Source organism: Helicoverpa armigera, chromosome 24 (genome assembly GCF_030705265.1).
Source record: "Helicoverpa armigera isolate CAAS_96S chromosome 24, ASM3070526v1, whole genome shotgun sequence".
In the NCBI taxonomy this organism is placed as follows: Eukaryota; Metazoa; Arthropoda; class Insecta; order Lepidoptera; family Noctuidae; genus Helicoverpa; species Helicoverpa armigera.
Genome location: NC_087143.1, coordinates 4,322,297 through 4,335,100, shown reverse-complemented (window position 1 = coordinate 4,335,100; position 12,804 = coordinate 4,322,297). Strand labels below are relative to the sequence as shown.

At 38.3% G+C, this 12,804-nt stretch overlaps 2 protein-coding genes across 3 annotated transcripts in view; one reads left to right on the top strand and one right to left on the bottom strand.

The window, feature by feature from the left end:
- Positions 1-7,709, bottom strand: part of LOC110381721 (lysozyme) — a 37,537-nt gene extending 29,828 nt beyond the window's left edge. For both annotated transcript variants that reach the window (XM_049849971.2, XM_021342108.3), the window contains exon 1: positions 7,587-7,709. The gene's annotated coding sequence lies outside the window, so the exon portion shown is untranslated. The remainder of the gene's footprint in view (positions 1-7,586) is intronic.
- Positions 1-12,804, top strand: part of LOC110381716 (uncharacterized) — a 124,710-nt gene that overhangs the window by 69,908 nt on the left and 41,998 nt on the right. The gene's annotated exons all lie outside the window — the stretch shown is intronic.

The following is a 12,804-nucleotide window of genomic DNA, read 5'->3' as shown; positions in this document are numbered from 1 at the left end:
TGACAACCAGTCCTACCTATCAGGTTGCCCAGTAAACTGGGTTAAGGACGTCAAATAGGCAGTCGCTCCTTGTAAAACATTGGCACTCAGCTGCATCTGGTTAGATTCTAAGATATGACTACAATTTTTGTACTTACATAAACGACCAAAAATTATGACCTATACCATCAGCATTTTTCAAACCCACAATTAGGCTATCAAAAATTTAAGTACAGTCGTGTGCAATGGAAACAGACTGCAATAATGCACTAGGGGTACAGAGCAATGATCAAATAAAACAGCAAATGTACCAAGTTTAGTACGCGACTATACTTTGCAGGAAATATTAACATTGTTTGTGTGACATCAAAGCGTTTTTGTACTTTTGTTTTTATACGCTACAATTTTGTAAATGTTTTTGTATGAATACAGATGTGGAATAATGTGAGAGTTGTACTTGTATCGTCGGTTTGAGCTTTTATGTTGAATTTACGTTCAAAATGCTTGTGGAATTATAGTTTTGAGTCGTTATTTGACCTGAAAGTGTGCTGGGACTGAGATAAATGGTTTCTTTTTGTGACATATTCTCGTCTTACTGCTAATTTATATCCTACGAGAATATTCTATTTAGCAGCGAGAATTGTATAAAAATGATGATTATGGCCAATGAGGCGAAATGCAGTATGAGATGTACCTAAGCAGCTTTTATATTATGTTTTTAACTTTATCTTGATAGCTGACATAATTTAAAATGATTGGTAGACGAGAATAGAGAAAAAAGAGAGAATTTTATGTTGCGTAATCGCAGTACTTAAATAATGCAAAATGAGTTACTTTTCAATAAACATGACAATGCAATATACAGCTTTTGTTTATTGACCGATCCGCGGTACATCAGAGTTCATAACATTGACACAGCATAATGCTAATTTATTACAAATCCAGTACATAATTCACGTTAATTTCAACAAATACATCATTCCCATTGGTACTGAAAAATTAATTGAATATTACGAGTTAATTTTATTTGGTAACTGAGTTTCATAATGAAAAATTAATTGAGAATCCGATTCGGTAATCAATGGCAGTTTTACATTGTTTTCAAAATTGATTTGTGAATTTAATAAAGCTTCGGAAATTGTTTTGACGTATGTTTTTTGGGAATTCACGGATTTTATGTTAAAAGTTAGATCTGACAAAATTTTGTTTCGTTTTGCTATTGATACAAGTTAGGTTAATATAACATTTTACATATATGTTTTATTCTATTTAAATAAATATTAGATACTGTAACCGTTCCACGACAACCCTAGGCTGTAAAAATTTTCGTTTTTCCTAAAATATATAAATACCGCAGGCTTCCCCCGAAGGGGAAGAGGTTGCGCCCCGCCATCCGCGCAACCCTGTAGAGCTCGTCACCTTACTGGACGCTCTTCCACCTTAGAGGACCATGCATTAACTTTACTATTAGTCCCGCCTAATAAAAACTAGGGACAGGGGTAGACGGGACGTCAGCAAATCAAATCAAACTTAACATGCAGGGTACAAATTGAATTACAGGTACTAGTAGAGAGTGAGAGGAGTAGCAACCCTACCTAACATAAAATATACATAACGCTCGCGTAGAACAATGTATGTTTCAATCTACACTTTAAAACTACAATCCCCGATTAGTGACATGGGCTACCACAGGGCATTTGGCATGTCGTACGTGTACCGCCAGGACTAACACAGAAGATTCTAGCGGGCACGTTCCTATGCTCTAAATGTCTTACCCAATCCTAAGGCAGGGTACTACGAAGTACAACTGCCATTGGGCAAGACAGTCTCCAGCCAAGCTGGGCACGTGCTCATATTAAGCCCCATCGCGAGCCTATTCACCCTTTACTGGTATATACAAATCTAACGCAAGCGCCGTGTCTCGTCGGTCGGTGGCAACTTTCCTTAGAAGCGCTATTGGTATACACCAAAGTGGTATTTCGTCACTTCCTCTTCCTTTAATCTGCCCCGTTCTTGACAGGCATCGGCAAATCCCCAAACCTAGCCTGTCCAGTATGCGTGTCTTGCCATCTACCACCGTAATATCCAAAATGGGCCCTAAGGTATGGTGGCAGCTGACACGACACGATCTCTAGCGTCCCTCGGGACGGGTCTAACGTTCAGTTTTAGCTTGGTTGGTGAAGCCTACCCCCCTCCCTGGAAGAGTGCGTACAACAAATGCAAGACAAGGCCAGCTGCCGGTTTGTCAGTCCATGAGAAGTAGCTTTAACTAGAGTTTGGTTCATTTGGATCCCGGTACCAGATAAAGTATAGTTATAAATAGCGCACGGCATACGGCTAGTGCCGTTTAGTAAATATATTGCGATCTGTCAATGCGGTTCTGCCTCCTAAATGTGTATTCGATATGATAGTATTCATGCCCTAGTCCACGGCAATGTTGTGGGTGTGTAGGTGTATTATTAATGCAAGTGTAGTAGAAGGCCTTCTCCGCCTCCCTATAACCAAACGCATGTCAGAGGTACCTCAATGTAGTCAAGAGAGAATATGCCAGACAGATACATATATTTAGAAGCGCAATACCTAAATCAAAGCTCAGTTTCCTTACGCTTACGCCAGTGCACAGTATCATTACGCTTATTGCCAAGTCTCGTTTTACGCTTTGCTATAATTAAGTTCAAATATCAAAGTAATTAGAAATAACAGCCTTGGGATGCCAGTCACGGTCTTTGGTATACCTGGAGCCAATGTAATAATAGGAATCACTCACCAGATATCTGCTCACAGTAACTTGTATTCGTCTTACTCACCGGACCATCACCAAACACGATACTCACACATTCTTCCCGCATCACTTACTTGATAGAAACTATTATATCTTCAATATAGACTCCCTAATAGACTCGACTACAGTATTTGGTTACTAGTACACTTCGTGACTCCGCTCCGACTGTCCCCATTTCAGTTCCCTCAAAACCCTTGTGGCCTGCTATCCCTTCCTACATCCTCGCAAGTCCCACCTTCGGCGCTGACTCCACCCTGTTCTTAAGGTCCTGTTTCACGTATTCGTTTATTTGTTACGAGATAGATTTATTAGTCTTTTTGTACACATTCTCAATTGTTCTAAGTATCGTTGTCGGGGTCCATTTGGGATTTGGCACATGTGCACTTCTATTCAATACTGAGTCCTTTATCTCAAGGTCCTAATTGCCCTAACAGTTGGCATCGGCTTGTAAGTTCTGCTTAGCACATGTTTGATTGCTTTGCTGTGAGAAACTTTCAGACCCTTAAAATATTTTGTTAAGTTTTTATTGCACTCCATGTCAGCCGGCAAATATCCCTACCCATAAAATAGAAAGTTAATGTGTTCTTAAGAGGCCCGTCATCGTGGCGCCTTGTAAAATAAATTAATATTATTTGATAATATTTAGGGCTAGGTGACGACAGTCACATTCCCCCCTTTGAAAATCAGACGCGTGACGCAGTACAGCGTATGAGATTTCACAATAGGCCGGAGAGCTCCTAGCATCAGTCAGTTAAAACATAAGGCTTGTCTAACGGAATAATATGTCCACCAATAAGATTCTTACTAGATGAAACAACGTTTTGATGAAATCACTCTGGTTCTGGTCTAGTAGAAGAATCTGCGCATGCTTATAAGTTGAATATACATACCAGAGTTTCTTCTACTAGAGCTTTTCATTATGGCACCGCGTTACCTTCCCTTATCAACTCAGCCTACTACAGCTGCTGAACTTAGGCCTCTCCGTCGCGTCGTGATAATTATTGCAGCATTTTTATCCTGGAATAGTTCGCACATATACTAATTAGAAGTTGATTCTAATTGGAAGTTAATATAATGATAGTTGTATAATTTATTTATAAGAAAATTCGTCCCAACTGGGTTTACCCCCCTCCGATTCTAAGAGGATAGAGCCGGTTGTAAATCAACTAATAAGACAGAACATTGAACAAACATTAATTCAGTTCCCTTTTTTTTTTCCAACCGATTTAAATGGAAATGCCAATATATGTCTGTCATTAAAAGATACACTGTGCATTCCACACAACCGTGATAGCTCATGTCCACATTGATTCAATCATCACGAACTGGAATATGATTCAGCACTATCGATTAACTTAAATTAATTAATTTAATTTTGGAAACTTAGCTTCGCAACTGCATTCACACTAGGGCTGCTAGTACGTAGGTACATCAGCCGACGAACGCTCACGACGATTTTGATGAAACTTTGAACCCAAGCGACGCAAATTTATGCCGAAACTACATAATATGTAGGCTCGTACATGAAGACTGTAGTGTCCTGGAATTTAAAACATAACCAGCCAAGTATCTATTTACAGAAGACAGAGGCTATATCAATAGCCACACAATATATTGTTTTCCTACGTGTGGAGGAATTACAAAGATAAATATTTAAATCACACGTAAATACAACTTAGAGGGAGCTGTCGATTCGTCAGTTAAACCAAAAATAATTATATACGTCGTTATATACTTATATAGAAGCGGGGTGTACAGCCATGACGTTTATTTTCTTTAAAGTAGGTACGCTCAGTATTCTTACACTAATTCTGTCCTTACGCTTATGCAAATACGCAGTGTCAGTTCGCTTATTGATACAGTTTTACGCATATAGTCAAATTTCAGAACAACATTATTTTAATGTTTAAGAACCAACATCCTGCCTTTAGCCGTCTGCCAATTTTTTTCTGTCCTAGTATTTCACATATTCATTTATTTCATAATTACAATCACATACATAAATACCTCTAGGCTGCACATTTTTGTTAGGGACTCGAACCCATAACTGTATTTCCAACTGTATCCATCCATAAGTATATACAATTCACGCCCTTGGTAATATATGGGAATCGAACCCATTACCGTAAATCATAACCGTAGTTATATTTCTCTTAATTTTTTCATCATCTTTCACCTCTAGCCAGAGTTTAGGTCTTCGTTAGGGAATCGAACCCATAAGTTAAATTCGTCGTAATTATGACTCGTTTTATACAACACTTCTGTTTGGGAGTCGAACCCGTAACGGTAATCATCGCCATATGAAATCATCACAGTTCATCACGTTGTACAAAAAATCACAGGGAATCGAACCCAATGCTGTTTTATTGCCGTAATGCCTCGTCTAGGACCATAATCTACGTTGTGTTTTTGTGTAGTAACCGATTTAGATCTTTTATTCTCGTTGCACTGATGTGAATCAGTACATTTAATGACGAGAATCCTGGTCACGGCACCAAATGTAACCGTTCCACGACAACCCTAGGCTGTAAAAATTTTCGTTTTTCCTAAAATATATAAATACCGCAGGCTTCCCCCGAAGGGGAAGAGGTTGCGCCCCGCCATCCGCGCAACCCTGTAGAGCTCGTCACCTTACTGGACGCTCTTCCACCTTAGAGGACCATGCATTAACTTTACTATTAGTCCCGCCTAATAAAAACTAGGGACAGGGGTAGACGGGACGTCAGCAAATCAAATCAAACTTAACATGCAGGGTACAAATTGAATTACAGGTACTAGTAGAGAGTGAGAGGAGTAGCAACCCTACCTAACATAAAATATACATAACGCTCGCGTAGAACAATGTATGTTTCAATCTACACTTTAAAACTACAATCCCCGATTAGTGACATGGGCTACCACAGGGCATTTGGCATGTCGTACGTGTACCGCCAGGACTAACACAGAAGATTCTAGCGGGCACGTTCCCTATGCTCTAAATGTCTTACCCAATCCTAAGGCAGGGTACTACGAAGTACAACTGCCATTGGGCAAGACAGTCTCCAGCCAAGCTGGGCACGTGCTCATATTAAGCCCCATCGCGAGCCTATTCACCCTTTACTGGTATATACAAATCTAACGCAAGCGCCGTGTCTCGTCGGTCGGTGGCAACTTTCCTTAGAAGCGCTATTGGTATACACCAAAGTGGTATTTCGTCACTTCCTCTTCCTTTAATCTGCCCCGTTCTTGACAGGCATCGGCAAATCCCCAAACCTAGCCTGTCCAGTATGCGTGTCTTGCCATCTACCACCGTAATATCCAAAATGGGCCCTAAGGTATGGTGGCAGCTGACACGACACGATCTCTAGCGTCCCTCGGGACGGGTCTAACGTTCAGTTTTAGCTTGGTTGGTGAAGCCTACCCCCCTCCCTGGAAGAGTGCGTACAACAAATGCAAGACAAGGCCAGCTGCCGGTTTGTCAGTCCATGAGAAGTAGCTTTAACTAGAGTTTGGTTCATTTGGATCCCGGTACCAGATAAAGTATAGTTATAAATAGCGCACGGCATACGGCTAGTGCCGTTTAGTAAATATATTGCGATCTGTCAATGCGGTTCTGCCTCCTAAATGTGTATTCGATATGATAGTATTCATGCCCTAGTCCACGGCAATGTTGTGGGTGTGTAGGTGTATTATTAATGCAAGTGTAGTAGAAGGCCTTCTCCGCCTCCCTATAACCAAACGCATGTCAGAGGTACCTCAATGTAGTCAAGAGAGAATATGCCAGACAGATACATATATTTAGAAGCGCAATACCTAAATCAAAGCTCAGTTTCCTTACGCTTACGCCAGTGCACAGTATCATTACGCTTATTGCCAAGTCTCGTTTTACGCTTTGCTATAATTAAGTTCAAATATCAAAGTAATTAGAAATAACAGCCTTGGGATGCCAGTCACGGTCTTTGGTATACCTGGAGCCAATGTAATAATAGGAATCACTCACCAGATATCTGCTCACAGTAACTTGTATTCGTCTTACTCACCGGACCATCACCAAACACGATACTCACACATTCTTCCCGCATCACTTACTTGATAGAAACTATTATATCTTCAATATAGACTCCTAATAGACTCGACTACAGTATTTGGTTACTAGTACACTTCGTGACTCCGCTCCGACTGTCCCCATTTCAGTTCCCTCAAAACCCTTGTGGCCTGCTATCCCTTCCTACATCCTCGCAAGTCCCACCTTCGGCGCTGACTCCACCCTGTTCTTAAGGTCCTGTTTCACGTATTCGTTTATTTGTTACGAGATAGATTTATTAGTCTTTTTGTACACATTCTCAATTGTTCTAAGTATCGTTGTCGGGGTCCATTTGGGATTTGGCACATGTGCACTTCTATTCAATACTGAGTCCTTTATCTCAAGGTCCTAATTGCCCTAACAGTTGGCATCGGCTTGTAAGTTCTGCTTAGCACATGTTTGATTGCTTTGCTGTGAGAAACTTTCAGACCCTTAAAATATTTTGTTAAGTTTTTATTGCACTCCATGTCAGCCGGCAAATATCCCTACCCATAAAATAGAAAGTTAATGTGTTCTTAAGAGGCCCGTCATCGTGGCGCCTTGTAAAATAAATTAATATTATTTGATAATATTTAGGGCTAGGTGACGACAGTCACAATACCCTAAACCTTTTGACCGCACCTTACAATGAGAAAAAAATATTTAAAATAAAAAAAGGTACGAATTTCACAGCGTCGAAAAAATACACACGGTGTCAAAAAAAATTGGGCCTTCGATTTCAAATGGACCATTCCTTAGGTACAAATAAGGCTGGTTACTCACGTAATATTCCGCTGGTATCCTACTGGTTGCACTAGCGGCTAGGCGGCCCTCCCTGCGTTCAGTGGCTGTGAGAGCCCAATTATCCACTTAGTAAACTGCACGCAATTGTAACGCATAGGGCTTAAGGGGAAGTTGGACGGGGAATAAGTTCTGAATTCCTTAAGGCGAAGTTGCTAGATGTTTGTGGAATGCTTTGGACGTAGTTGTATAGAATTACAGCAAGGACTATTAAAGTGGTCAAATTGAAGTATCCTTGTTCTCTTTAAGAGACAGACAAAGACTTGACTTCATATTTACAGAAAAGTCCATATTTCTAGTTGATAGGTTGTGTTAAGTAGTTGACCTAATAACCTTTAAGTTCTACATGAATTATCCCAGACTAAAATCTTCCGCATCATAAACTGTCTTATTTAAATAAACCGCAAAAAAAACCGTGCCAAAATCCACTAATCCAATTACAGCAAAAAGCCCGAACACCACGTTTTAAGGAGCTAAATCTTTTGATCTCTCAATCCAAACTCGAAAGCTTTCATCCAGAGATTTGACAATGGCTGGCCCAATGGTTATTGGCCCCAATTTGGACGGTGGTAATCCTTCACCTAGCCGTCATACGCGGTGTACCAATGTGCACTAACAACGTACGAGCTTAGGATTTTGACGGTAGATGCAGGCCCTAGTTAGGGATTAGCTTGAACCAATGAGGAGTTAGCTTAATCTGAGGAATTACTGCGAGCGAAAGAGGATTTGGTGTTAGTTTCAACGGATTTAGGTTTTTCTGTGAAGGTTTATTTGTGTTTTTTGACTATTTACTTTTGTGTGTGAATGTGTTTCCTAGCACAGTGGTACTTATGATTCTCTTATATTTTTTTACTTTGTTTGCATTTATGATTTTCATAAAAATGTCATTTTCATAAAAATCGGGACCATTTGGAAAATGTCAATAAAAAACTTACAATAAACAGCTGTATTCAGTCCGTATACATAAAAAAATATGTTACAACATTGTCGTACAACAATTTCATAGTTTGAAACACATCCAAAATATCAAACCAAACCAGCATCCATATAACAGTATTGCAGACAGAACAATCTAGAATATTCTACATTTTAGATATGGAATTTAATCAACACGCTGACCGCAGGATTTGGCATCCCAAAACTCGTATGGGTGTTATGAAATGTGGACGCGAATATGTAGTTCCAATCTCGGAATACCGTTTGGGCTTCCTTGGAGAATGAAACTGCAAGCTTTGGAAACTAAAGATATAAAATTTCTATAAAATACATACAATATCCTATTACTCAGTTAAATGCTGGCTATTTTTTAGTATGAAAATGTCTCAGTTTTATTAGACTTCCTGGGTAGTTTTTTGGATCAGGTATAATCAGGATCTTACTGAAGTTTATAATAATGTTAGCGGCTCCCTGCATTTTCACCCGCCTGGCGGGTCCATTACATAACATTCACAACTGTGTAAAAGACATAGGCTGTCTTTTCTCAGGCTCTAAATCACTCATCTGTGTATCTTTAAATTGGTGCAGTATTTTTAATTTGAGTAAGAATTTTGGGTCCCATGAAGAAGCCTTTTCTAAAACCATTCATATTTGCTTTTAAAACTGCAACAAACACTCATAGACCAAATATTTTCAACACAGAACACAGCCCCAAACTCTGCGAACCTCTAATTCCCGTGCACCGCATAAACTTTGGCGCAACAAACACTAAATTCAATGTAGCCAGTGGACAAGCTAGGACCTGGCTCCTGAGTTTACGGAGCACACCATTTCCCTGTAGACTGGAGGTAAACAGATCAGGGTATATTATCCTGCTGAGATAGCTGGGGAACGGTGGACTTGTGCCGTTCTTGGAGATTAGCTCGGTAATGGTGTAATCTTGGCTTAACTTTTTAGTTTTTAGTTCTAATGGATTACTAATATGTTTGTCTGGTTTTCCGAGTTTATACAATAGGGATTGCAATATTCAGGAATAAAATCTTGGCTATTTAGACTTACGTTGCAGTTTTAGCTTAGTTTGATGGCCAAATCACAGTCACACCAATAATAATACTGTGCAATGTCAGAAGAAATGTTAAAACTTGCTCATGGTTCTCATTTAGGAAAGGATTTAAATAGTAATTTAACAAAAAAAAAGTGCTGATGCAATGCCCAATTTGCAAGTATTTTCTCGAAGCAATTGTTGCTACCAAAATTCTGTCTCCATTTTCTTTATTAAAAAAAAAAAAACTATCTAAATTCAATAAAGCCTAATCTATTTGTATCTTCAAAGTTTATCCTAAATTGATTTGCTACTCGTCAAGGATTACTTTTAGATAAAAAATGATTGTACGTGTCGTCTCTAAAATGTCGCGGCTTATCTAACCAATTGTTTTTCTAGCTCTTTCGATCCATTGACAAATACTGGGATTTGTGCTTCAGAATAAATATGTTTGAGATGCCCTACAGGTAAGACTGAGACTTTCTGTTCATTGGTTCAGAAATAAGTGATTGACAGAAAGTTCGAGAAAAATAAAGGCTTCACAATATTGCCTATAGTTCTCCATATATTAGTGAGTTGTTTTGACTCTGCTTGGTTATTGTTTAATATTATTATTGGAGCAGAAAATCATGAGATGCCCCCACCTAATCAGATGTATCACTTGCCTGTGGATTCAACGGAAGGTATTGTTAGACTCCTACTGACTAAAATCTTACCACCAGGGCAATTCATCATGTAAATATTGAGTTCCAGAGCCACGGTAACTCTTTCCAACAATCCTAGACTGGAAATCGACTGCCTTATCTTCAAAGAAGGCTTTTAGGTGGATAATGGTGTTCTAATCCAGATTTACTACTCCCAAATGTAATTCAACAGCCTAAACGATACAAAATCACTTTCTAAATAGCAGCAAAAGTACACATACAACTCTATTATCTCACAAACAGTCACGAGAAAAAAACAAAATAACATCAGGACAGTGTGACTTCGATAAAGCGATCAGATCGGAACTCCGGAACTAAGGTCATTCCGTAAATAGCACCGTTACGGATTGCGATCTGTTGACTGCTGATTGGCCGTCAATGGTATTGTCTGTACGCTATTGGCTATTGCAAAGTGATATCGTATGTATTGGTGATTTCTTTTTACGTGTTAAAGTAGTTCTGTGTGGAATGTGCGTGTTCTTTTTTTTCTCTGTTGGCAAAGATAAGATGGCAAACTACTATTTTACTTTCAAAATTAGAACTATTTTATAGGAACCTATGTTTATTATACGTAATAATGCAGTGTTCCTATGTTCAGATAAAATAAAGAACTGATAAGTACTTAATTGATTAGAGTAGCAAAAATACAACTGAATATAATCAAGTAAGGCTTAACATCGTTTATAAACTTAAGATCATATTTTTAAAAATGCCAATATTAGTTTTCAAAACAAAATGAAAACACAAACTGCCTAATTAGAATTCCCTTAATGAAGCAAAAAGATTTTCAATTTTACCTTGCCAAACACCGACTAATTACAAAGACTAATAATATTTTTTTGTGAAGGAAAATTGGCTTCGTCAATAAAATCAAATCTGTGTTATAATTTAATAAGTATTTTTTCGATAATTGAGAGTTTACGAAGCTTATTTTTGGATTTAGGATTTGAAAAGTAAGAAACATTTTTCGAAAAGGATTCAATAAAAGAGGATTAATTTATTTGTACTTAAGTTATTATCCGTATTTTTTCGGATTATAAAAATCCTTTCTGTATCCTACCGTGCTTTATTTATTTAATGCCTTAGATGGCTTTATGTACCACATACATAATGGTTATGGGTGATTTCGGTCATGAGCTTAACACACTGTATATTTTATAAAAGAAAATAATTCAGTCAAGTTTACACCACTTTAAATCGCTACAATAAGAAAGACCGCAATACTTCAATATACGTTGACCGTACTGACCAAAACCTTTGAAAAAACCAACCTAAATCAAATGCAAATGATAACTGGTCCGCAGTAAAACATTGTTTGCACCCAAAAGTCACGCGGTCCCGTGTCAAAACCACTAGTATTCGGTGATATATCGTGAGACAGGATAACCGGTATATATTGACCTCTGCTAACTCTTCAAATGTAGTGATTTTAGGGCTGTTTAGGGGTCAACATTGATTGGTCGAGTTGTGTCCTGCCCTTCCTGATTTTAACGTTTGGTGTGAATGGTGCTAAAGAATTATAAATACTTTTGTATTGGCGTTTGTTAGAAATTTTGAATGAAATTGCCTCATCTACCTAATCATCTTTGATCTACAACGCATACTACGTCACTGCTATTCTGCTTTTTGTACCGTCTATTTATGCACATGCAACTCATGGTATATCTATACCTAATAGTAAATTAAGTAAATATAATATCTATCAAAACCACGAGGGTATCAATTGCAGTTGCAAACAAAATAATGGCAGCTGGTAGCAATTAGGTAACAACTCTCTGTATGGAAAATAGTAGGAGTGACAGCCATTTTGATGCACACTAGTTTACCGTAGGACTCTCTACATATCTCGTCACAGTTACATGTTCAAAACCATAATACTAAACAACATGGTATAAAGATCATGAAAAAAAATATAAGTGCAACATACCAACGAGAAAATCCCATAAAATTATATAAAACGTGATAGAAAATTGTCACGTCTCAAGAAACACGTGTTATCGCCTGGAGGTATTTAAAAGGGTGTTTTGAAGGCATACCCTTCTATTGAATAGAACCTTTGTGGTTCGCCCTTTTTGCTAACCGCGTTATCAACAAAAGCCGTTGAAAGTTCAGGCTCGTGCACATATTGTTTGATTTGCGCGTTTGACCCCCGTGAAGGACCCTTATGTGTGGGAGAATTATTTTTATGGTTTCTGAAGGTGAAAGACAGTGTTTTGTTACATGGTGTGTTGTTCTTTTGTTTTTATTTAATGGTGTACAGTTATTGTAAGAGAATCGTACGTTAAGGTTAAGGATTTAGAAAAGAGTGCCATTGGTCGTTTATAAATGGCTCACCTCCTTTTAAATTGATATGAGCAACGCTTAGACCAAAGATTATTTTATTTTCTGATAAGATAAAAACTCTGGTAGCGATTTCTGGATATGCTTGTGTAAGTACATAAGATTAACATTTGGGAGAATGCTAGCATGCAAAAATTCCATTTATTTAATGTAGGGTCTGCTAGCAAAAATATTGTCA